The following is a 25,371-nucleotide window of genomic DNA, read 5'->3' on the forward strand; positions in this document are numbered from 1 at the left end:
ATATACAGCCGCTATATATACCGATCTCCAGACTTAAAGTCTTGAGGCAATCCGATTTCGACGAAATTTGGCACAGTGAGTTCTGGTAGACCCCTACCCATTTCTGTGAAGTGTGGTTCAGATCAGATCAGGTTGAGATCAGCTGCCCTACAGACCAATCTCCCGATATAAGGTATTGAGGTCAAAACAGATCCATTTACAACCTGAATTCGATGAAATGTGACACAGTGTGTTCCGGTAGACTCCTACCCATTCCTGTCAATTAGGGACCAGATCGGACCATATATACTGTCATGTAGACCGATCTCCCGATATAGTGTAATGAGCCCATAAAAGAAGCATTTTTCGTCCTATTTCGATAAAGTTTGGCACATCGAGTTCTGGTACCCCTCTAAACCTTTGTGTTGAATATTGTTCAGATCGGGCCATACTTGTATATAGCTGCCATATATACCGATCTCCCGATTTAGAGTATTGAGCTCATAAAAGGAGCGTTTTTCAACCATTTTGATGAAATTTGAAATAGTGAGTTTTGATAGACCTCTACACCTTCGTATCGAACATCGTCCAGATTGGGCCACTGGGTACTTGGGCACAAATTTTAATACCATATTTCCAACCAGAAACTGGTCTCCAATTCCTTTCATTTGATACCCTTATTGTGCCCATCGGACCACTTTGGGATATGGGTGGCGGTTTTGGGGTAAGGGGGAAAGTCCGCCTACACCCGATATCTAAAAATTATATGGCCTATGTTTTCCTTCAGATAAACGTACACAATCTATGAAAATTTTAGGAAAATCGGTTCAGCCACGTATCATATAGACATAATAGGTCTAATGGCGTTTTTGAGGAGTGGCGCGACCCCCGATTTCCCGATTTAGAGTATTGAGCTCATAAAAGGAGCGTTTTTCAACCATTTTGATGAAATTTGAAATAGTGAGTTTTGATAGACCTCTACACCTTCGTATCGAACATCGTCCAGATTGGGCCACTGGGTACTTGGGCACAAATTTTAATACCATATTTCCAACCAGAAACTGGTCTCCAATTCCTTTCATTTGATACCCTTATTGTGCCCATCGGACCACTTTGGGATATGGGTGGCGGTTTTGGGGTAAGGGGGAAAGTCCGCCTACACCCGATATCTAAAAATTATATGGCCTATGTTTTCCTTCAGATAAACGTACACAATCTATGAAAATTTTAGGAAAATCGGTTCAGCCACGTATCATATAGACATAATAGGTCTAATGGCGTTTTTGAGGAGTGGCGCGACCCCCTATACTTCGATCTGAATTTGTATGCCAGATTCGAAATGTACTCTCGAATACCTTTCATTTGAGCCTCATATTGAGTCCTCTGTTTAGGGGAGTTCTGGGTTTGGAGGGGCCCGCTGCGTATTTGTACACAAATTTTAATACAATATTCATATTATACTCTCCAATTCTTTTCATTTGATACCTATTGGGTTGCCCAAAAAGTAATTGTCGGTAATATAGTAGTAATATAGTCGGCGTTGACAAATTTTTTCATCGGCTTGTGACTCTGTAATTGCATTCTTTCTTTTGTCAGTTATCAGCTCTTACTTTTAGCTTGCTTTAGAAAAAAAGTGCGCGAAATTTTGTTTACATTTGTTTGTTTGGCGTCAATTTTAATATGGGTACCACATGTATTGAAAGAAATTCATTTAACAAACCGAATCAACGCTTGTGATATGCACCTTAAACGCAATGAATTCGATCCGTTTTTAAAGCGAATCATAACTGGAGATGAAAAATGGATTGTTTACAACAACGTTAGTCGAAAAAGATCATGGTCCAAGCATGGTGAACCAGCTCAAACCACTTCAAAGGCTTATATCCACCAAAAGAAGGTTATGCTGTCTGTTTGGTGGGATTGGAAGGGTGTGGTATATTTTGACCTGCTTCCAAGAAACCAAAAGATTAATTCGGATGTTTACTGTCAACAATTGGACAAATTGAATACAGCCATCAAGGAGAAGCGACCAGAATTGGTCAATCGTAAAGGTGTCATATTCCACCAGCGTTGATTCGGTTTGTTAAATGAATTTCTTTCAATACATGTGGTACCCATATTAAAATTGACGCCAAACAAACAAATGTAAACAAAATTTCGCGCACTTTTTTTCTAAAGCAAGCTAAAAGTAAGAGCTGATAACTGACAGAAGAAAGAATGCAATTACAGAGTCACAAGCCGATGAAAAAATTTGTCAACGCCGACTATATTACTACTATATTACCGACAATTACTTTTTGGGCAACCCAATAGGTATCAAATGAAAAGAATTGGAGAGTATAATATGAATATTGTATTAAAATTTGTGTACAAATACGAAGCGGGCCCCTCCAAACCCAGAACTCCCCTAAACAGAGGACTCAATATGAGGCTCAAATGAAAGGTATTCGAGAGTACATTTCGAATCTGGCATACAAATTCAGATCGAAGTATAGGGGGTCGCGCCACTCCTCAAAAACGCCATTAGACCTATTATGTCTATATGATACATGGCTGAACCGATTTTCCTAAAATTTTCATAGATTGTGTACGTTTATCTGAAGGAAAACATAGGCCATATAATTTTTAGATATCGGGTGTAGGCGGACTTTCCCCCTTACCCCAAAACCGCCACCCATATCCCAAAGTGGTCCGATGGGCACAATAAGGGTATCAAATGAAAGGAATTGGAGACCAGTTTCTGGTTGGAAATATGGTATTAAAATTTGTGCCCAAGTACCCAGTGGCCCAATCTGGACGATGTTCGATACGAAGGTGTAGAGGTCTATCAAAACTCACTATTTCAAATTTCATCAAAATGGTTGAAAAACGCTCCTTTTATGAGCTCAATACTCTAAATCGGGAGATCGGTATATATGGCAGCTATATACAAGTATGGCCCGATCTGAACAATATTCAACACAAAGGTTTAGAGGGGTACCAGAACTCGATGTGCCAAACTTTATCGAAATAGGACGAAAAATGCTTCTTTTATGGGCTCATTACACTATATCGGGAGATCGGTCTACATGACAGTATATATGGTCCGATCTGGTCCCTAATTGACAGGAATGGGTAGGAGTCTACCGGAACACACTGTGTCACATTTCATCGAATTCAGGTTGTAAATGGATCTGTTTTGACCTCAATACCTTATATCAGGAGATTGGTCTGTAGGGCAGCTGATCTCAACCTGATCTGATCTGAACCACACTTCACAGAAATGGGTAGGGGTCTACCAGAACTCACTGTGCCAAATTTCGTCGAAATCGGATTGCCTCAAGACTTTAAGTCTGGAGATCGGTATATATAGCGGCTGTATATAACTTTATGAGATCATAAAGTCGGGATTATATCTTCGTATATTATATACGAAACTATTAAAAATTGTTTAGAAAATGGTTTTATACCAAAGATATCTGCAATATTATAAATACTGAGCTTTTGTGTATAGATGAGTAAATACCCGGGTATTTACCCAATTTACCGGGTAAATACCTTTTGGGTATTTACCAATCGCCCATCTCTACAAATGAGCACTTTATTGCAATATTTCTCAAAATCGGACGAACATATATATGTGAGATATATCCATATCTCAACCAATGTTTTCCAATTTCAATAGGCTTTGTCTCTACGCTAAAAAATTTATAAGCCAAATTTGAAGGCGATCGGATGCAAATTGCGACCTGTTGTTTGTACACAAAATAACATGAACAGACAAACTGATAGACATGGATATACCTCTCTTTCTTCTGGGTGTTACAAGCAAATGCACTATGTCATAATACTCTATACCACGGTGGTGGTGTAGGGTATACAATTCTTATAATAAGAGAACAGGTCGTATGGGAAATGTAAGGGGAAGGTGGGTGGTGGTCACTTATTTGTATTTAAACACAGAAGTGATCATTAACAAGATAGCCACTTATGAACGATTCTGCTCAGTCAAAGTAACTAATCGTGTGACTATACTATGCACTTCCTTATAGACTTAACTATGACGTAATCGATTCTCTTAAAATGTTCGCCGTGAATATGCATCTGTGATAACAAAAAAAAAAGGGATATGTGGGAGGTCGCCTGTCCCCTAACAACCCCAAAGAGCACATTTTCGAGAAGCGACCAGAATTGGTCAATCGTAAAGGTGTCATATTCCACCAGGACAACGCTAGACCACACACATCTTTGGTCACTGTATATATATATATATATATATATATATATATATATATAGATATATATATATATACATATACAGGGTGGCTGATGAAAGCCGCTACCAAAAAAAAATGTAATAACTTTTTTTCTATTTAATAATAATAATTTAATAATTAATTTAATTAATTAATTAATTAATTTAATTAATAATAATTTAATAATTAATTTAATAATTTAATTTAACATGAATAAAAGAAAAATGTATTCCATACACCGAAAAAAAAATGTAGCAATATTCATCATTGTAGCAATATTCATCAGCCACCCTGTATATATATATATATATATATATATATATATATATATATATATATATATATATATGAAATTCAATATGTGTTTGTTTGTTCGTTCCGTATAGACTCAAAAACGGCTAAACCGATTACCTTGAAATTTTCACAGATTGTGTAGGTTGGTCTGGAAGGAAACATAGGCTATATAATTTTTTGATGTCGGAAGGAGGGCGGACCCTCCTCCTTACCACAAAAGTACTATCCAAAAATAAAAGTGGACCGATCGGGACAATATGGGATTCAAATGAAAGATATTTAAGAGTAGAGTAAGAATTTCTTACTCCAAGCATCTGTGGGGCCGTCCCAGCCCCAAAACCCCTTAAAATAGGTTTATTTGACGGTCATGACAATATGGGAAAGAAATGAAAGGTATTCGGGAGTAGATTACGAATATTGTCAGGAAGTAGAAATGGGCTTTATAATTTATTGATAACGGAAGGGGGCGGACCCTCCACCGTTACCCCAAAAACAGCACCCAAAAGTGGATCGATAAGGACAATATGGGTATCAAATAAAAAGTATGCGGGAGTAGAAACGAATCTGGCATACAAAGTCATGTCGACGTATAGTGGTTCACCCCACCCCCACAAAAACGCCCAAAATTTGCACATTTGCCAATCACGGATAAAAGGCACTCGGTTTGTTTGTTCCCTATAGACTGAAAAACGGCATAACCCATTTTCTCGAAATTTTCGCATACTGTGTGGGTTGGTCGGGAAGCAAACATAGGCTATATAATTTTTCGGTATTGGAAGGGGGACGGACCCTTCCCCGTATGCCAAAAACACAACCCAAAATCAAAAGTGGACCGATCGGGACAATATATTGGGTTGCCTAAAAAATAATTGCGGATTTTTAAGAGTTTAACAATATAAGTGCCTTTATCTGATTTCCATATGATCTTTATTGGTCTACGAATTTAAGTTTGGATGTAAGGTGTACTTCATTCTTTAAATACTTCATTTCAGCCCGATATTCTCATGATGTCCGATTTAGGGGTGTTTTCGGGGGATAGGTGGTCCCCAGAAAAAATATCAGCATCGTGCTCTTCTCCCAAATACCATTTATTTAAACCCCATATTGCCATTGGCTTAAGAGTTTACAGGATGAGGCGTCCCCAAACACATGGCCCCGAAATAGGTTATCAAATTCATTTTCTAATCTCAAATACCTTTCATTTGAGCCACATATTGGCATGGTCGAGAAATTTTTTCCCTTTGGGGGTGTTTTGGTAAAGGGGTTATGCCCTAAATACATGGCCCCACATTTGGCCGTAAAGATATTTTTATACCCACCACCGAAGGATGGGGGTATATTCATTTTGTCATTCCGTTTGCAACAATATCCATTTCCGACCCTTAAAAGTATATATCTTATTGATAAGCGTAAAAATCTAAGACGATCTATACATGTCCGTCCGTCTGTCTGTTGAAATCACGCTACAATCTTTAAAAATAGAGATATTGAGCTGAAACTTTGCACAGATTCATTTCTTGTCCAAAAGCAGGTTAAGTTCGAAGATGGGCTATATCGGACTATATCTTGTTATAGCCCCCATATAGATCGATCCGCCGATTTAAGGTCTTAGTCCCATAAAAGCCACATTTATTATCCGATTTTGCTGAAATTTGGGACAGTGAGTTGTGTTAGGCCCTACGACATTCTTTGTTAATTTGACCCAGATCGGTCCAGATTTGGATATAGCTGCCATATAGACCGATCCTCCGATTTAGTGTGTTAGGCCCATAAAAGCCACATTTATCATCCGATTTGGCTGAAATTTGGGAAATGGTGTTGTTTGACGCCCTTCGACGTCCTTCGTTAATTTGGCGCAGATCGGTCCAGATTTGGTTATAGCTGCCATATAGACCAATCCTCCGATTTTGGGTCTTAGACCCATAAAAGCCACATTTATTATCCGATTTTGACGAAATTAGGTACAGTGAGTTATGTTAGGCCCTTCGACATCCATCTTCAATTTGGCTTAGATCGGATCAGATTTGGATACAGCTGCCATATAGACCGATTTCTTGATTTAAAGTTTTGGGCACGTGAAAGGCGCTATTATTGTCCGATGTCGCCGAAATTTGGGACAGTGAGTTATGTTAAGCTCCTTGACATGCATTTGCAATATGGCACAGATCGGTCCAGATTTGGATATAGCTGCCATATAGACCGATCTCTCGGTTTTAGATTTTGGGGCCATAAAAGGCGCATTTATTTTCCGATGTCGGTGAAATTTGAGACAGTGATTCGTTTTAAGCTCCTCGACATACTTCTGCAATTTGGCCCAGATCGGTTCAGATTTGAATATAGCTGCCATGTAGACCGATATCTCGATTTAAAGTCTTGGCCCCATAAAGGGCGATTTCACTGAAATTTGACACAATGACTTATGTTAGACTTTTCGACATCCGTGTCGTATATGGTTCAGATCGGTTTATTTTTAGATATAGCTACTGTACTTATTAGTATTTGGCCAAATCGGAAAATATTTCGATTTCTGTTAGGGAACATAAGGTATGCAATTTTCACCGGATTTTGATGAAAGGTGGTTTACATATATACCCGAGGTGGTGGGTATCCAAAGTTCGGCCCGGCCGAACTCAGTCATCTCAAACAGAGACACATTGACCGCTCTTGGTGATTTTAACCTTCCTCACATTAACCGGATTCATTCGTCCGAATCAATAATTTAATACTCGTGATACCAAATAGCATTTCCAAAGAATGTATCGGCATATTGTTAAATTTTGGCCTTTTTATACGTATAGGAAGCGGGTATATTCATTTTGTCATTCCATTTCCGACCCAATAAGGTATATATATTCTTGATCAGCGTACAAATCTAAGACAATCTAGCCATGTCCGTCCGTCTGTCTGTTGAAATCACGCTACAGTCTTCAAAAATAGATATATTGAGCTGAAATTTTGCATGGATTTTTTTTTTTTTTTTGTTCATAAGCAGGTTATGTTCGAAGATGGGCTATATCGGACTATATCTTGATATAGCCCCAATATAGACCGATCGGTCGATTTAGGGTCTTTGGCCCATAAAAGCCACATTTATTATCCGATTATGCTGAATTTTGGGACAGTGATTTGTGTTAGGCCTGTCAACATCTCTCTTTAATTTGGCCTAGATCGGTCCAGATTTGGATATAGCTGCCATATAGATTGATCTCTCGATTTAAGGTCCCGGGCCTATAAAATGTGCATTTACTGTTCGATGTTGCCAAAATTTAGGACAGTGAGTTGTGTTAGGCCCTTCTAGGTCCTTCTTTAATTTGGCGTAGATCGGTCCAGATTTGGATATAGCTGCCATATAGACCTATCTCTCGATTTAAGGTTTTGGCCCCATAAAAGGCGCATTCGTTGTCTGATGTCGCCGTCATTTGGGACAGTGGGTTGTGTTAGACCCTTCAACATTATTCTTCAATTTGGCTCAGATCGGTTCAGATTTGGAAATGGCTTCCAAAAAGACACATATTTTGTTCTACAAAATTGAACAAAGACTTGTTTTTATTAGAGCTCTCAATATTCTTGTCGAATTTGGTCCAAATTGGACAATATTTCGATAAAGCTGCTATGGGGGCATAAATTATGTATTTTTCATCGGATTTTGACGAAAGGTGGTTTACATATATACCAGAGGTGGTGGATATCCAAAGTTCGGCCCGGCCGAACTTAACGCCTTTTTACTTGTTCAAATTAATTACACAAACAATTCATTTTCTAAATTACTCGATCTTGTTTTCGATAATCAACCATCTGAGCTATGTTTAAGTTCTAATAATCCGGTTGTAAGTCCTGACGATAGACATCATCCGACACTCAAATTACTTATAAAGTTAAAAGAGATGTAGCAATTGAAAAAGTGTACTGTTTTGAAAAAACTGATACCGTCAAACTGAACTCACTACTCTCATCTGTTCATTGGAATTAAAATGTCAGATCTAAAGATATCGATGAAATGATTTCAAATTTTTATACTGTGCTACTTGACTTTATTCCTCAATCTGTCCCTAAAACTACGTTTTGCAACGCATCTGGTCCTTCATTGAATACGACAATCTTTCTAGGCTGAAGAACAAGAAAAATACAGGGGTCAACGTCTGACTGATACAATTTCACATCCAGGCTCTTCTATATTGTCTCCCTACCAACATGGGTTCCGGAAATCGCAATCGACAAATATTTTAGAATTAACTTGTTTGGTCAACGATGGCTTTAGGGAACGCTACCAAACTGATACTATCGATACCGATTTTAGTAAAGCATTTGATAAAGTCAATCACATCCTTCTGTTAAGAAAAATAGACCTTATTGCTTTTAGTCCCTCTTTACTAAAGTGGATCAGTTCAAATCTGGCTGGACGTACTCAAAGAGTTAAATTTGTTACTGCAATTTCCAAATCAATTGTTGTCTCTTCACGTGTTCCACAAGGTAGTCATCTTGACCCTGTGCTGTTTTGTTTGTTCATAAACGATCTCCCGTTTGCTTTAAAGCAGTCGAATATTTGATGTATGCAGATGATAACTAGCTGCATTTTTGGTTCCAATCAACTTGAAGCAGTCTACGCTTAAACTTCCGTTAACACATCTCAATGGTTGTAAACAAAGCACATGGTGCTCTTGGCTTCATGAAACGCTGGAGTAAAGAACTAAATGATTTCTCTGTGACCCATGTGACATGTCCAAACTCCCATGTCCAAACTGAAACGTTTGTAGACGACATGGGAGTGAGAGCAGAAACAACGGAGGACATGTTTAGGCTTTTGATAAAAACTCATTTTCCACATCATACGACGGAACTCACGGAAACATGAAGCAGAGAGCAAGGGTGGTATTTATGCCCAGGCCCGGCAACTCTAGTTATGCGTCACCAAAGGCCTATAGACCTATACGCCTTAAGTCATTTTTACTCAAAACAATGGAACATTTTGTGGATACCATGTTAAAGTTATTTGTAAGACATCCAGCGAACTGTTCAAATATAAGCAAAATGCCTATGTCAAGGGAATGTCTGTGGAGACTGCCCTGCACGAGATTGTGCATAAAATAGAAGAATCCATCGATACCAATTAGCGGTTTGCATTGGCATTGACGGGGCGTTTAACAATGTGCGGACTAACACATTGGTACAATCCTTAGACCAGTACCGTGTGGACCGGTTCCTTAGAGACTGGATAAATTATATGCTAAGAACAGATGGATACATTTCGGGTCCCATGACATAACTATAAGGGAGAAGGTATCACAGGGCACGCCACAGGGGGAATTTTGTCGCCACTCCTATTTGTGAGCACTATAAATAACCTATTACGGATGCTAACTGGGGAAGGATTTGAACCTGTCTGCTATGTAGACGATGTTATAATACTTTTTAGGGGTAAGGATCCGAATTAGCTATGGATATGGCATCCGGCTGGGCTAGACCCAGGGGTCTCGATGTGCACTGAAAAATGCCTGTTCACGAGGAGACGGTTTACGATTTTGATATCTTACAAGATCAAGTGTCACATTCTGGAGCGTACTGAGAAGGCTTACAGATGTTGGGCACTTTGCAGACCAGCCGTAGGCTCGAAATGGGGCCTGAATCCGAGGAAAGTCCATTGGCTCCACAGGAAAGTGATTAGACCAACACTTACTTATGAGAAAAAGTGCACCGTTAGGATTGTACAACAGGTTCAGAGAACATGTTTTCTTGGCATAGACGGTGCAATGACGACCACGCCCACTAGGGCACTGGAGACTATTCTAGATATCCGACACCTAGACATACAGATTAAGTGTTATGCAGCCACTGCGGCTATGAGACTTAAGGCGATTGGAGAGAATTGGAGAATGGATTAAGGATGGGAGCAGTTCATACCATCGTGGTATAATCGAGGCGACTATAGGAAACCTGGAAGGAAAGAAAGAGGCTTCCGATCAGATACTTTGGACGACACTTGAGGTCGAGTGCGATGCACTGCTGCCAGCGGCAGAGTCTTGGACTGACGGAACCCTAGTATTGCCGTCTGGAAGATCATGTTACACGGATGGATCAAATCCGGGGGACAGAGTGGGCCTTGGAGTCTACATTGAGAACCTGGGGACTGAGATCTGTTTTAGACTGCCTGATTATAATACGGTCCTGCAGTCGGAAATCCGTGCGATCACGGAATGCGTGAGGTAGTGTGTTGCTAACGCGATGTCGTCAAATGTGAGCATCTTTACGGACAATAAAATGGCCCTAAGGGCAATAACAACCGGGACGGTAAGGTCACGAACAGTCTTGCAGTGTGAGAAGAAGATTAAGGCCTTCTCTGAGGATGGCATAATCCGCATAGTTTGGGTGCCGGGGTAAAGCGGAGTAACTGGGAATGAGAAAGCAGACGATTTGGTAGTGAAGGGCAGAGAAATATCGTCAATAAACTTGGTTAACCCGAAGCCTTTCAGGTCGTCACAGTAACAGTTAAGGGAGTGTGCGACGAATGTGTAAACTGTGTAACAGCGAAACGTTCGGTAGGACGGGTGATCCGGATCGTGCGAGGACGAGGACTTACTGAAAAACAAGTAAAAGCGTGCTAAGTTCGACCGGGCCGAATCTTATATACCCTCCACCATGGATCGCATTTGTCGAGTTCTTTTCCCGGCATCTCTTCTTAGGCAAAACAGGATATAAGAAAAGATTTGCTCTGCCATTAGAGCGATATCAAGATATGGTCCGGTTTGGACCACAATTAAATTATAATTAAACCTGTGAAAAATGTCAGCCAATTCGCATAAGAATTGCGCCCTTTGGGGGCTCAAGAAGTAAAATAGAGAGATCGATTTATATGGGAGCTGTATCGGGTTATAGACCGATTCAGACCATAATAAACACGTATGTTGATGGTCATGAGAGAATCCGTCGTACACAATTTCATTCCAATCGGATAAGAATTGCGCGCTCTAGAGGCTCAAGAAGTCAAGACCCAAGATAGGTTTAGTTGTTGGATATCATAACAGTTGTTGGATATCATAACAAAACACGTCGTGCAAAATTTCATGCCAATTGGGTAAGAATTGCGCACTCTAGTGGCTAAAGAAGTCAAGATCGGTTTATATGGCAGCTATATCAAAACATAGGCCCATTGACAATACCAACTGACCTACACTAATAAGAAGTATTTGTGGAAAATTTCAAGCGGCTAGCTTTACTCCTTCGGAAGTTAGCGTGGTTTCGACAGACAGACGGACGGACGGACATGGCTAGATCGACATAAAATGTCACGACGACCAAGAATATATATACTTAATGGGATCTCAGACGAATATTTCGAGTAGTTACAAACAGAATGACGAAATTAGTATACCCCCCATCCTATGGTGGAGGGTATAAAAATTAGAAGGAGTTCAGTATAATGGAACACATTGGACTACGAGCTCACTTATGCAAAATTTCATGCCAATTGGGTAAGAATTGCGCACTCTAGTGGCTAAAGAAGTCAAGATCGGTTTATATGGCAGCTATATCAAAACATAGGCCCATTGACAATACCAACTGACCTACACTAATAAGAAGTATTTGTGGAAAATTTCAAGCGGCTAGCTTTACTCCTTCGGAAGTTAGCGTGGTTTCGACAGACAGACGGACGGACGGACATGGCTAGATCGACATAAAATGTCACGACGACCAAGAATATATATACTTAATGGGATCTCAGACGAATATTTCGAGTAGTTACAAACAGAATGACGAAATTAGTATACCCCCCATCCTATGGTGGAGGGTATACAAATTAGAAGGAGTTCAGTATAATGGAACACATTGGACTACGAGCTCACTTATGCAAAATCGGCGCTGCTAGTGATAGCATGTGTTTGTAAGTAACATGTAATTCCTAACTTAAAATTTTCTTTTTCGAGGTTACTTTTTAGTTTTAACAGCACAACAATTACTGGTTTAGGTGTATGTTCATAGAGGCATGGGGCAGATTAATATCAGCACTCTCTTTTCAACCTAACCTTACCTAAGTATTTGGGTGGTCGCCTACACCTAAAGCACTCTTCAACGGGCACGTGGACCCATCTAGATGATATGGCAGTAGAGTAAAAATTTTTTATTTTTATTGTTTTTTTTTTTTTTTTTTTTGTTTTAACCGTTGAGTGGAGATGACTTTTTCGTTATTTCGCTCAGCGAGAATATTCTTAACACGTAATAGATAATTATTTTCGGGAAAAATTTAAAGTCACTCTAGGATAGCTGCGATAGTATTATCCAGTAGGTGGTTGGTGATCTGCGCTTGTTTCCAGTGAAGCGGCAGATTTTAAGTCCGGAAGTTGGCTTAGAATTGACTCCAAAGACTCAACAGCTGCGGTGGTGGTATCATGTTGCGTGCTGTCTGCTACTGAGACCTAGACAGGTGGAGCGGCTGCGCCAGGCTCCACTAGCAGACAGACGACTGGTCAGCAGAGGCTTTAAACCGAAGACACCTGGTTCGATTCTTAAGGACAAGGCAGAACCTATTTTAACTTCGCTTGCCTACAATTTTCCTAGGCCATCGGCCTTCTCTGGCACACCAATATGCCCTTAGAAGTTCGGAATATGAAAAGGCGCATCGCTCAAAGATTTATTGAAAGGCTTGGCGCGAACGACTATAAAATTCTCTTCGATAAAGAGAGAGGCTCCCTTAATTGCCCTCGGAGAATCACCGAAAGGGCTACACCAACTACTATACCAAAAAGCTGCGGCCGCCTGGTGGGCACCCCATACCCAAAAGAACTAAGGCGAACAATATGGGTCCAAGAACCTTTGCTAAGGACAGCTTGGTGATGGTAGATGTCGACAGGGTAGAAAAAAAGTGCTGCATACCAAAGAACAATTGGAGTGGGATAGTCAATGGACTGTCATCTGTATACTCTGATGTCCCCTCCTCATCAAACCTACTATCAGTGGTTGAAAGATTGGGATTGCAGTCAATTTATCTCGCAAATATGGATTCAGGATCTACGGGAATCCTTGGTATCCAAGCGTGCGCGGAGATGAAATATTTTCCTTCTTGACTAAATACAGTGCTGCGACTGGCCAGATCTCGCCAATTCTCCTAAGGGCGCAACAATGCATTTCAACTGAGCGTTGATCGCCGAATCAGATGCGTAGCTAAGCACTGAAGATTCGGTAGTAGGCAGCCTTGAAATCAATAAGCCCCATAACATGCTAGCATCCCTGTATGTCGCACACGAGCCAGAGATGCCGCTTTCAAGCCTAAAGTTGCTGGTTGAAGCCGCTTCCGGAGGGAAAAAAGAGCCTCGTTGTAGGAAGCGATGCTAATGCATCACCAGACATGGGAAGTTCGTATATCAACGAAAGTTGAAATCTGGCGTTTTTATTACAAGGAACAGGCAAGAGGTACTAGATGTAAACTTTGTATCGCAAGATATAAGCGAAATGATATGTGACTGGGAAGTGCTGCATGACCACAGCTTCTCTAATATTCGTTATATTAGTTTCAGCGATGGAGCAAATACTGCAAAAGTGGTCTCTCGGCTAAACAGAAGAAAAACGGGATAGGATAAATTTCGGCACACATTCTGCACGACTATACCCTCAAGGACGGAAAATCAAGCGGAAACTGCCGAGGACATAGATAGACATAATGATGAAATGGATCACGAAGGCCCTGAATAACTGACTTATGTCAGTGTGTTCTAGAGCCAAGGCAAGGAGCAAACAGCGACCGCCTAGGTTGACGCCAGAACTGGTTTGTCTAAGGCAGAGCTACAGAAAACTCTTCAACGGGGCGAACGCCACAAAGGCACCATACGATTGGGAAGTCTATAAAACTGAGCTAATAGCATACAAGGGCAAGCTGAGACAGCTGTCTCGGCACCAACATGCAAACAGTAAGGCAAGTTCACTGAAACAGGCCTTCACGATCTAGTCGCCTACAAAGAGGTTTCCCTCGATTTCAAGGAATATACAATGGTAGCATTTTCAGTGCTTTCAATCAGGAAATCAGGGAAGAGCTGGAATCAGGAAAGAGCTGGGGTTTCTAGGCATCAACACTAGTGTTAGAAATTTTTTTAATAACTTACTGAAATATGCATTATGGCAGGTTTGGGATCTGTGGATCTAAGAAGTAAAAACGTGCTATGTTCGGCCGGGCCGATCCCCCATGGATCGCATTTGTCCAGTTTTTTGTCCGGTATCGCTTCATAGGCAATCAAATGATAATTGATAAAAATTGCCATGCTATTGGAGCTATATCAGGTAATCGACGTATTCGGACCATACTTGGTTTTGATGTTGGCGACCATAGCCATTATGCAATTGCCAAATTGGATAAGAATTGCGCCCCATAGGGGCTCAAGAAGTAAAATCGACAGATCGGTTTATATGGGAGCTATATCAGATTAAAAATCGATTCAGACTATATTTGGCATATATGTGGAAGGTGATGGGAGAAGTCGTTGAAAAAAATTTGGCCAAATCGAATATGAGAAATTGTCTTGATATGGGAGCTATATCAACTTTTGAACCGATTTTTACCATACGTGGCATACTTGTTGGAAGTCAAAACAAAAGACTTCATGCTTAATTTCAGTCAAATCGGATAATAATTGGTTCAAAAATGGCTCTAACGGTAGGAACAAGAAGGCATCTACCTCTCCTCTTTTGTTTGCTGAAAATGACTACTGCTTAATAATGAAGGGGTGTTATAAGAAAATAGAACACACATGTAAATGTGTGTCTCAGTGGAAGTTTATAATCACCACTAAATGTATACTTTCCATAACCTTTTTATACCCTCCACCAAAAAATGGGGGTATACTAATTTCGTCATTCTGATTGTAACTACTCGAAATATTCGTCTGAGACCCCATAAAGTATATATATTCTTAATCGTCGCCAAATTTTATGTCGATCTAGCCATGTCCGTCCGTCTGTCCGTCCGTCCGTCCGTCTGGTGTCGAAAGCACGCTAACTTCCGAAGGAGTAAGGCTAGCCGCTTGAAATTTTCCACAAATACTTCTTATTAGTGTAGGTCCGTTGGTATTGTAAATGGGCCATATCGGTCCATGTTTTCATATAGCTGCCATATAAACCGATCATGGGTCTTGACTTCTTGAGCCTCTAGAGTGCGCAATTCTTATCCGATGGGGATGAAATTTTGCACGACGTGTTTTGTTATGATTTCCAACAACTGTGCCAAGTATGGTTCAAATCGGTTTATAACCTGATATAGCTGCCATATAAACCGGTCTTGGGTCTTGACTTCTTGAGCTTCTAGAGGGCGCAATTCTTATCCGATTTGGCTGAAATTTCGCAAGACGTTTTATATTGTTACTTTCAACAACTATGTCAAATAAAGTACAAGTCGGTTCATAACCTGATTTAGCTGCCATATAAACCGATCTGTGATCTTGACTTCTTGAGCCTCTAGAGGTCGCACTTATTATCCGATTTGCCTGAAATTTTGAACGACGGATTCTCTCATGACCATTAACATACGTGTTTATTATGGTCTGAATCGGTCTATAGCCCGATACAGCTCCCATATAAATCGATCTCTCTATTTTATTTCTTGAGCCCACAAAAAGCGCAATTCTTATTGGAATTGGCTGACATTTTACACAGGTCTCCAACATAAATATAATTTAATTGTGGTCCAAACCGGACCATGTCTTAATATCGCTCTAATAGCAGAGCAAATCGTTTCTTATATCTTTTTTTTGCCTAAGAAAAGATGCCGGGAAAAGAACTCGACAAATGCGATCCATGGTGGAGGGTATATAAGATTCGGCCCGGCCGAACTTAGCACGCTTTTACTTGTTTCTTTAAATTTAGATACAAAGGGTCATGCCAGTCTGTGCACGTTAGTAGAACAATAACAAAACTGTGAGCGAGCTCAGCCACATTAGAAAATGTATCCCAATGGATGAATCAGGTAGCTTCTAATAAAATTAACTCTTTCAACAAAATTTCTAAAAAATGCCTAAAGTAATCAAAACAAGCAACAGGCAACCATAGAAAGTAGCATATACACTTGTGTACTCAAAACAGCAGATTTTGTTAGTTGAAATAGCAGTAAGAAATGTTTGCTAATATTGCAGCAGCCCTATATTTGCTGAAAGAGCAGAAATGTCTGCTTTCCCGTTTTCAGCAGACAAGAACTGCTTATTTAGCAAACATTTTTGCTGTTTTGAATAACAGATTTTGTTGAATGTACATTTAATACCTCTGGACATTGCGGCTACACAAATTGCTGCGCCACTGTCGTGAGGCTAAGGGAGCTTTCTCTTTGGTCATATGGCGCAAAATTAATTATAAATATTCCGCAGACAATGTTTACAATTTTCAGGAAACATTTATCTACGAGTGTAGCATTTAATTCAGTGAATCAGGTAGTGTCGTCCTCAGTGCGGCTGCGATCCACAAACAAACCATTCCTTGGATCCGGTTAAGTATTGAGCAGTAGGTGGACTTTTGAAGCGCCGTCCACCAGACCACAACGGCATATAGCATTATAGGTCTGACAACTGCATTACATACCCAGTACATGACGCGCAATGTCCCATCCCCCAAAAACTGCAAATGGCACTCTCAAGTGTATAGGGCCAGAGTTGCCTTTCATGCCCTTTCCAAAATGTTAGATTTGAAGTTCAATTTCCTGTCCAGCAAAACACTCAGGTATTTTGCGTTTTCTGTAAATGTAAGTTGTACCTCCTGCTGAAATGAACAACTTCTGTCTTGCACGAATTTATACATAGACCAATTTCGGTAGCACACTTTGGTGTTGCACGTACAGCTTTCTGAAGTATATTTCTTAGAGTGCCGGAAAACTTTCCCCTAACCTCAATAGCCACATGATCAGCATACAGTAATATATTGTTAATGCCTATATTCCAAAGTAGAGTAGAGGAGACAGTACACCTGAAGGAAACGGTACACTGCTGACCCATCTTTTTAGATCCATTGATACCAAGCTTGACGTAATGCATCTTTTAGTAAGTAAGTTATTACCTACTTACTTGACGTCTGTTTTACATTATTGAAAGCACCTTCAATGTCAAGAAGTGCTACCATTGTATATTCCTTGACAGCGAGAGAACCCTCTTAGTAGCCGACTAGGACGTGAAGAGCTGTTTCAGTGGGCTTGCGATCTCCAGAGATCTTTGCCCTAAAATATGTTTCTATCAACCTATCAAGAGTCTTCAGCATAAAGGATGACAGACTAATAGGACGAAAATCTTTCGCTTTCGTGTGGTAAGGTTTTCCTGCTTTTGGAATGAAAATGGTCTTTGTGCCCCTCCATCCCGAGATATACTCCATCCAGAGTATATCTCCATAAGCCAAAGAACCAGTCAATCAAACACAGCTTGTAATTCAACAGGTGGTACAAGGGCCTGGCGGATTTAAGGAACCAAAACTTCTTATCACCCAAAGGGTTTTCGGCTCAGACACAATTTCCCTAATATTTCCCACAATTTCCCTAAATATACAAGTGGTGCCACGTTATCCGTTGGAGAATTACCCGGGAAATGTGTATCAACGAGTGAGTAGTTCTAGTGTTTCTTGACTAGACATTGTCCATGCATTCTCTGACTTCTGAATATACCTCACCGTTATAGGTCTCGAGGACAGAATTTTCCTTACCCTAGAGGCCTCAGATGTATCCTCCACGGAGCTGTATAGATGTGATGTCGCAACGCAATCATGTTGTGCTCTTGTGGCTTTCGCCGTGTTGAAGAGTGTTCTGCAGTCCTTCCTTAGACCAACTAGCTCTAGGGTCCATCATGGCGGTCGCTGTTTGCCCTTGGCTTAACACTAGGACATGCTGACACAAGCGAGTCATTCAGGGCCTTCGTGATCCGCTTGACCATAATGTCTATATCCTCTGCAGTTTTCACTTCTTTTCTGGTCTAAAAGGGATAGACGTGCAGAATTTGTTCCGAAATTTATCCCAATCCGTCTTTCTTCTATTTAGCCGAGGGCCCACTTCTGTAGAATTTTCTCCAAGGCTGAAAGTAATATGTCGATGGTCACCCAACACTTCCCAGTCCCATAGTTTTACCCCTATATCTTTCGATACATAGGTAATATCTGGTACCTCCTGCCGGTTCCTGGAAATAAAAGTCGGTTTATCCCCTTTATTACAAATCGCCAGATTGCAACTTATAATATATTCAATAAGCAGCTCACCCCTTTTGTTGACATCCGAACTTCCAATATCTGGTGGTGTGCATTAGCATCACTTCCTACAATGATGATTTTCTTCCCTACAGAAACGGCCGACCAGCGACTTAAAGTTTGAAGGCGGCATCTCTGAACCATGTGCCATATATAGGGAAGCCAGCCAACAATGACACTTGTTTATTTCAAGGTTGGCTTCTACTAAATGTTCAGTGCTTAGCGACGGAAGAAGAAAAATATTTAGACTACTCTTTGTGAGAATACAATCTCCCATTCCCTTTCTCCTTAAGTAGTTTAAATCCCGGAATTTTTAGTCCACGAACCATTCCTCCACACACTCATGTTTCTTGGATAAGAACCACGTCAAATCCCCCAGCCATCAGGAGGACCTTTAGTGCCGCCGAAGCATCCTTTCAATGGTGGAGATTTGTCCGTGGAAACCGAATCATAGTGAGTATTCAGAATTCCCATCACTGTTGTGTTAGCTTCGTCTTCTGATTCCACCAGGAGTTCATCCTCTCAAGATTCGTTAGATCTTGTCATCCAGGGGCAGGTGAGAAAGCAGGGGATCCACTCTTCCTCAGCACACTGGACATTTGCGGTGTGGACTATTCCTCCATTGATGCTTCACCAGCTGTCGAAGTACTTTTTGAATTCCGTGCTGGCGCACACCTTGAGCCCAGTTCAACTGGATGTGTAGGTACACAGGGCTTTTCGGGTCCCGTTTCGATGTCATCCCCTCCTGTCTCGATTGTGGTTGGAGGATTTTCAATCTCCTCCAATCCGCCAGACTTTACCGATGTGGTCGATAGTTCCTCAGGGAAGTGTTCAGCAACAACTGCTAAGTCATCTATTGATTTCCCGAACCTACCGCTTCTATACACTTTCAGTCTCAACTTATTGAATCCGTAGGATACAACTCCTTCAGATTTGTTGAGGTCTGCGACAGCCGGTGTTGAGTACGAATACTGCATTTCTTCGGTCGCCATCAACCTCCTCCAAACATCCACCTGTGGTTGAAAAATTGGAATATCTTACTTCTTGACTTAATCCAGTGCTGCCAAACGATACAGAAATAGGAACTGTTTTTAGAAACTAATTCAGAATTTCTCTGGTTTGACCAAAAATTATTTTTCTAGTTAAGGATAAATAAAATCTTAAAATGTGCTTTCTGCAAAATTAGCTATTTTGTGTTATGCCTCTGTTCACATGTATGGGTGATGTGTAATACCCAAAAGGCACTTACCCAAAGAGAATAGATTGGTCTATATGGCAGTGCTATCCAAATATGCTTCGACCTGGACCACATTCAACAAAGGAGTGTCGAGCTCTGTTCAAAACTCACTGTTTCAAATTTCATAGAAATCGGATATAATTGGATCTGACCACATCAGCTTTATTTTTTATTCGGGTACCCGATCTAATATGGTCAAATCCAATTATATATGGCATCAGATATAATTGGATCTGAAAAATAGTTATATATAATTTGATCTAATTTTATCAAGTTAGATCAAATTGTATACAATCTGATACAGTCAGATACAATTGTATCTCGAATTAGTCCCAGATATAAAAAGTTCCAATTATATATTAAAATATTTAATTGGATCATAAATCTTAAATAAAAAACAAGTAAAAGCGTGCTAAGTTCGGCCGGGCCGAATCTTATATACCCTCCACCATGGATCGCATTTGTCGAGTTCTTTTCCCGGCATCTCTTCTTAGGCAAAAAAGGATATAAGAAAAGCGTTGCTCTGCTATTAAAACGATATCAAGATATGGTCCGGTTCGGACCACAATTAAATTATATGTTGGAGACCTGTGAAAAATTTCAGCTAATTTGTATAAGAATTGCGCCCATTGGGGCTCACGAAGTAAAATAGAGAGAACGATTTATATGGGATCTGTATCGGGGTATAGACCGATTCAGACCATAATATACACGTTTGTTGATGGTCATGAGAGGATCCGTCGTACAAAATTTCAGGCATATCGGATAATAATTGCGACCTCTAGGGGTAAAGAAGTCAAGATCCCAGATCGGTTTATATGGCAGCTATATCAGGTTATGAACCGATTTGAACCTTATTTGACACAGTTGTTGAAAGTAAATATAAAATACGTCATGCAAAATTTCAGCCAAATCGGATAGGAATTGCGCCCTCTAGAAGCTCAAGAAGTCCAATCACCAGATCTGTTTATATGACAGCTATATCAGGTTATGGACCGATTTCAACCATACTTGGCACAGTTGTTGGATATCATAACGAAATACTTCGTGCAAAAATTCATTCAAATCGGATAAGAATTGGGCCCTCTAGAGGCTCAAGAAGTCAAGACCCAAGATCGGTTTATATGGCAGCTATATCAGGTTATGAACCGATTTAAACCATACTTGGCACAGTTGTTGGGTATCATAACAAAACACGTCGTGCGAAATTCCATTCCAATCGGATAAGAATTGCGCCCTCTAGAGGCTCAAGAAGTCAAGACCCCAGATCGGTTTATATGACAGCTATATCAGGTTATGAACCGATTTGAACCATACTTGGCACAGTTGTTGGATATAATAACAAAACACGTCGTGCAAAATTTAATTTCAATCGAATAAGAATTGCGCACTCTAGAGGCTCAAGAATTCTAGACCCAAGATCGATTTATATGGCAGCTATATCAGGTTATGGACCGATTTGAACCATACATGGCACAGTTGTTGGATATCATAACAAAATTTCATTCCAATGGGATAAGAATTGCGCACTCTAGAGGCTCAAGAGGTCAAGACCCAAGATCGGTTTATATGGCAGCTATATCAAAACATGGACCGATATGGCCCATTTACAATACCAACCGACCTACACTAATAACAAGTATTTGTGCAAAATTTCAAGCGGCTAGCTTTACTCTTTCAGAAGTTAGCGTGCTTTCGACAGACAGACAGACGGACGGACGGACAGACGGACGGACATGGCTAGATCGACATTAAATGTCGCGACGATCAAGAATATATATACTATATGGTGTCTCAGACGAATATTTCGAGTAGTTACAAACAGAATGGCGAAATTAGTATAACCCCCATCTTATGGTGGAGGGTATAATAATTGTTACCCAACGCTTGGGTATTTATTGGGTAAATACCCAATAAATACCTTTTTTGGATATTTATTTGGGTATTTATAATTTTGCAGATATCTTTGTTAAAAAATATTTTCCAAACAATTTTTGATGATTTCGTATTCTTTGTAAAGGGTGATTTTTTTGAGGTTAGGATTTTCATGCATTAGTATTTGACAGATCACGTGGGATTTCAGACATGGTGTCAAAGAGAAAGATGCTCAGTATGCTTTGACATTTCATCATGAATAGACTTACTAACGAGCAACGCTTGCAAATCATTGAATTTTATTACCAAAATCAGTGTTCGGTTCGAAATGTGTTCATTCACCGTAACGTTGCGTCCAACAGCATCTTTGAAAAAATACGGTCCAATGATTCCACCAGCGTACAAACCACACCAAACAGTGCATTTTTCGGGATGCATGGGCAGTTCTTGAACGGCTTCTGGTTGCTCTTCACTCCAAATGCGGCAATTTTGCTTATTTATGTAGCCATTCAACCAGAAATGAGCCTCATCGCTGAACAAAATTTGTCAAAATTTGAACACATTTCGAACCGAACACTGATTTTGGTAATAAAATTCAATGATTTGCAAGCGTTGCTCGTTAGTAAGTCTATTCATGATGAAATGTCAAAGCATACTGAGCATCTTTCTCTTTGACGCCATGTCTGAAATCCCACGTGATCTGTCAAATACTAATGCATGAAAATCCTAACCTCAAAAAAATCACCCTTTACAATATATAAATCTGACCTACTCATCTCATTAAATCTGATTTAAGTTATTTATAACAACAGAGCCAAAGCCACAGGAGCACCACACGATTGGGACATCTATAAGGCTGAGCTAAGAAATTATAAGGGCGAGCTGAGAAAGTCTCAGAACAAATCCTGGGTAGAATTCTGAAGCTCCGTGGAGGAGACATCTGAAGCCTCTAAGCTAAGGAAGGTTCTGTCCTCGAGACCTAAAATGGTGAGGTATGTTCAGAAGTCAGAGAATTTATGGACAATGTCTAGTGAGAATACACTAGAACTACTCGTTAATACACATTCCCCGGGAAATTCTCCAAGGGCAATGTGGCGCCAGAAGAGGTTGTCACTGGTACGCATTCGTAGGAGGTTATAAAAGAAATTGTGTCTGAACGGAAAATCCTTAGGGTGATAAGATGTTTAGACTCCTTTAAGTCGCCAGGCCCTGATGATGCATCACCGATTGAATTACAAGCTGTGTCTGATAGTCTGGTTCCCTGGCTTAGGGAGATATACTCTGCTTGTATCAGAATGTCATATGTACCTGTGGGATGGAGGGACACGAAAGTCATTTTCATTACGAAAGCAGTAAAACCTTACCACACGAAAGCGAAAGATTTTCGTCCTATTAGAAGGTCATCTCGGTATCAGGGAATATACAATGATCTCTGTCACGGAATAGCATTGCTTGAAATTAAACGTGCTTTCAATAATGTAAAACCGACGTCAATCACGAAGGAGTTGGAGTTTCTAGGCATCAACTCTACCGTAAGAAAGTTTATTAATAACTTACTTATCAAAAGATGCATTACGGCAGACTTGGGATCAGTGGATCTAAGAAGATGGGTCAGCAGAGAAACACTTTAAGGAGGTGTACTGTCTCCTCTACTTTGGAATATAGGCATTAACAATATATTATTTTCTCTGCAAGGTAAAGGTGTAAAAGTTGTTGCGTATGCTGATGACGTGACAATTGCAACAGCAAAATGGGCTACCGAAATTTCAACAGGAGATACAAGCTTCCCACAGTGGAACATTTATCCTTGGGAGGAGAGAATGTTCCATTTATTGAAAACACAAAAAAAATCGGTTGTATGGCTGGACAAGAAATTGAACTACATATCCAACATTTTGGAAAGGGGACGAAAGCCAACTCTTGCCCTACACACCTGCAAGAGGGCCATTGGTTAAAGATGGGAGTTTAGACCGCTTATCATACATTGGTTAAATACTACAGTTGTGGTCTGGTGGACGGCGCTTCAAACGTGCACCTACTGCTCAATACTTAACCGGATCAAAAGGATGGCTTGTTTGTGCATAACATCCGCACTGAGAACGACGCCATCTGATGCACTGAATTGAATGTTACATCATACGCCTCTGGACATTGGGGCTAGGCAAATTGCAGGGACCAATGCCGTGAAGTTAAGAGAGCTTTCTCATTGGTCATGTGGCGGCTGCGGACACTGTGTTATCGTTGATACAAAATCTGCCTGGAACAGTGCGGATCACACCCTACCTGAGCCGCTTTTTGATAAAAAGTACTGTAGCACTGTTCCTGATAGAACCGATTGGAACTATGATATCCCTGGTAGCAGAAGTTATATAGACTTCTAAACGGATGGTTCCAAACTAAACGACCATTTGGGCTTTGGGATGTACTCTAAAGATCTAGAACTGGTCATATCGAAAAGCTTACCCGACCTTTACAGTGTGTATCAAGCGGAGATCCTTGCAATTAAGGAAGTGGTGGCATAAATATCTTCTCAGACAGCCAGGCAGCCATTAAATCCCTGCAGAACGTATTTCTGAACGATAAACCGCCCTTAAATGTCGCAGATCTCTCAGCGAAATGGCTGAACAGTTCAAAATTTAAGCGGACGAGGTTGCAAGACTAGAAACTACCCTACACATTTTAGGGATACTGGAATCTGTGGGTATGCCTCTAGCGACATGTCAGCAAACTTTTTAGGACCAGGCCCGAAGGATAACGAATGATAGATGGTAACAAAGAGAGTTTTGTGAGCATTCCAAAACTATGTGACCTAATCTAGACTCGAAGAGGTCTACCGCTTTGCTGTCATTGGCTAAACCGATGTCTCAGTCATTGTGTTCGCCATGACCGGTTACTGTCTGATTGGAAAACATGCTGACAGACCAAATGTTGCCAGTTACGACAGAAGCTGTAAGGACCTCAAAGAAGAAGAGACCATCGAACACCCTTCTTTGTGTGTGTCCTGCACTAGGAGTCAGAAGACGTTCCACTTTAGGTCTTCATTTCTTTGAGAACGTGTCTGATTGAAAATGAAAATTCATTGAAATTCATCTGAAAATTCATTGAAATTTTGTTTTTGAAAAATTGAAAATAAAATTTTGAGTTCGGAAAAGTTTTTTTAAAAAATTGTCCTTTAGGACAAATGATCTTTCTTTTTTTAGTGAAAATTTCGTATATCAGTTGTTTTATGTTTAAAAAGTTAGGATGGGCTAAAGTTGGAGGCCAACGTGCGCCGATATTAGCATGTCCGCTATGACGCTGATCGCCTGGGTTGGAGTCCTGGTGAGACCATCACCTCACTGTGGTTCGAATATTAAAATTCTCAAAATCCTTCTGTAACTTTGAAATCCTTGTAAATATTCCTTTTTTTATGGAAATTTGTTGTCGCTAATTTTCCAGAAAGGGACTCATCGGCGGTGGCATTTGGTCATAAAACAAGAGCTAAACTTAGTATTGCTTACCGATTAGATATTTTTGTGTAGATATCTTAGTTTTATAGTGAGTTTGGGGTACTTAATATTTTGTCAA

This window comes from Stomoxys calcitrans, chromosome 1, assembly GCF_963082655.1.
Source record: "Stomoxys calcitrans chromosome 1, idStoCalc2.1, whole genome shotgun sequence".
Lineage (NCBI taxonomy): Eukaryota > Metazoa > Arthropoda > Insecta > Diptera > Muscidae > Stomoxys > Stomoxys calcitrans.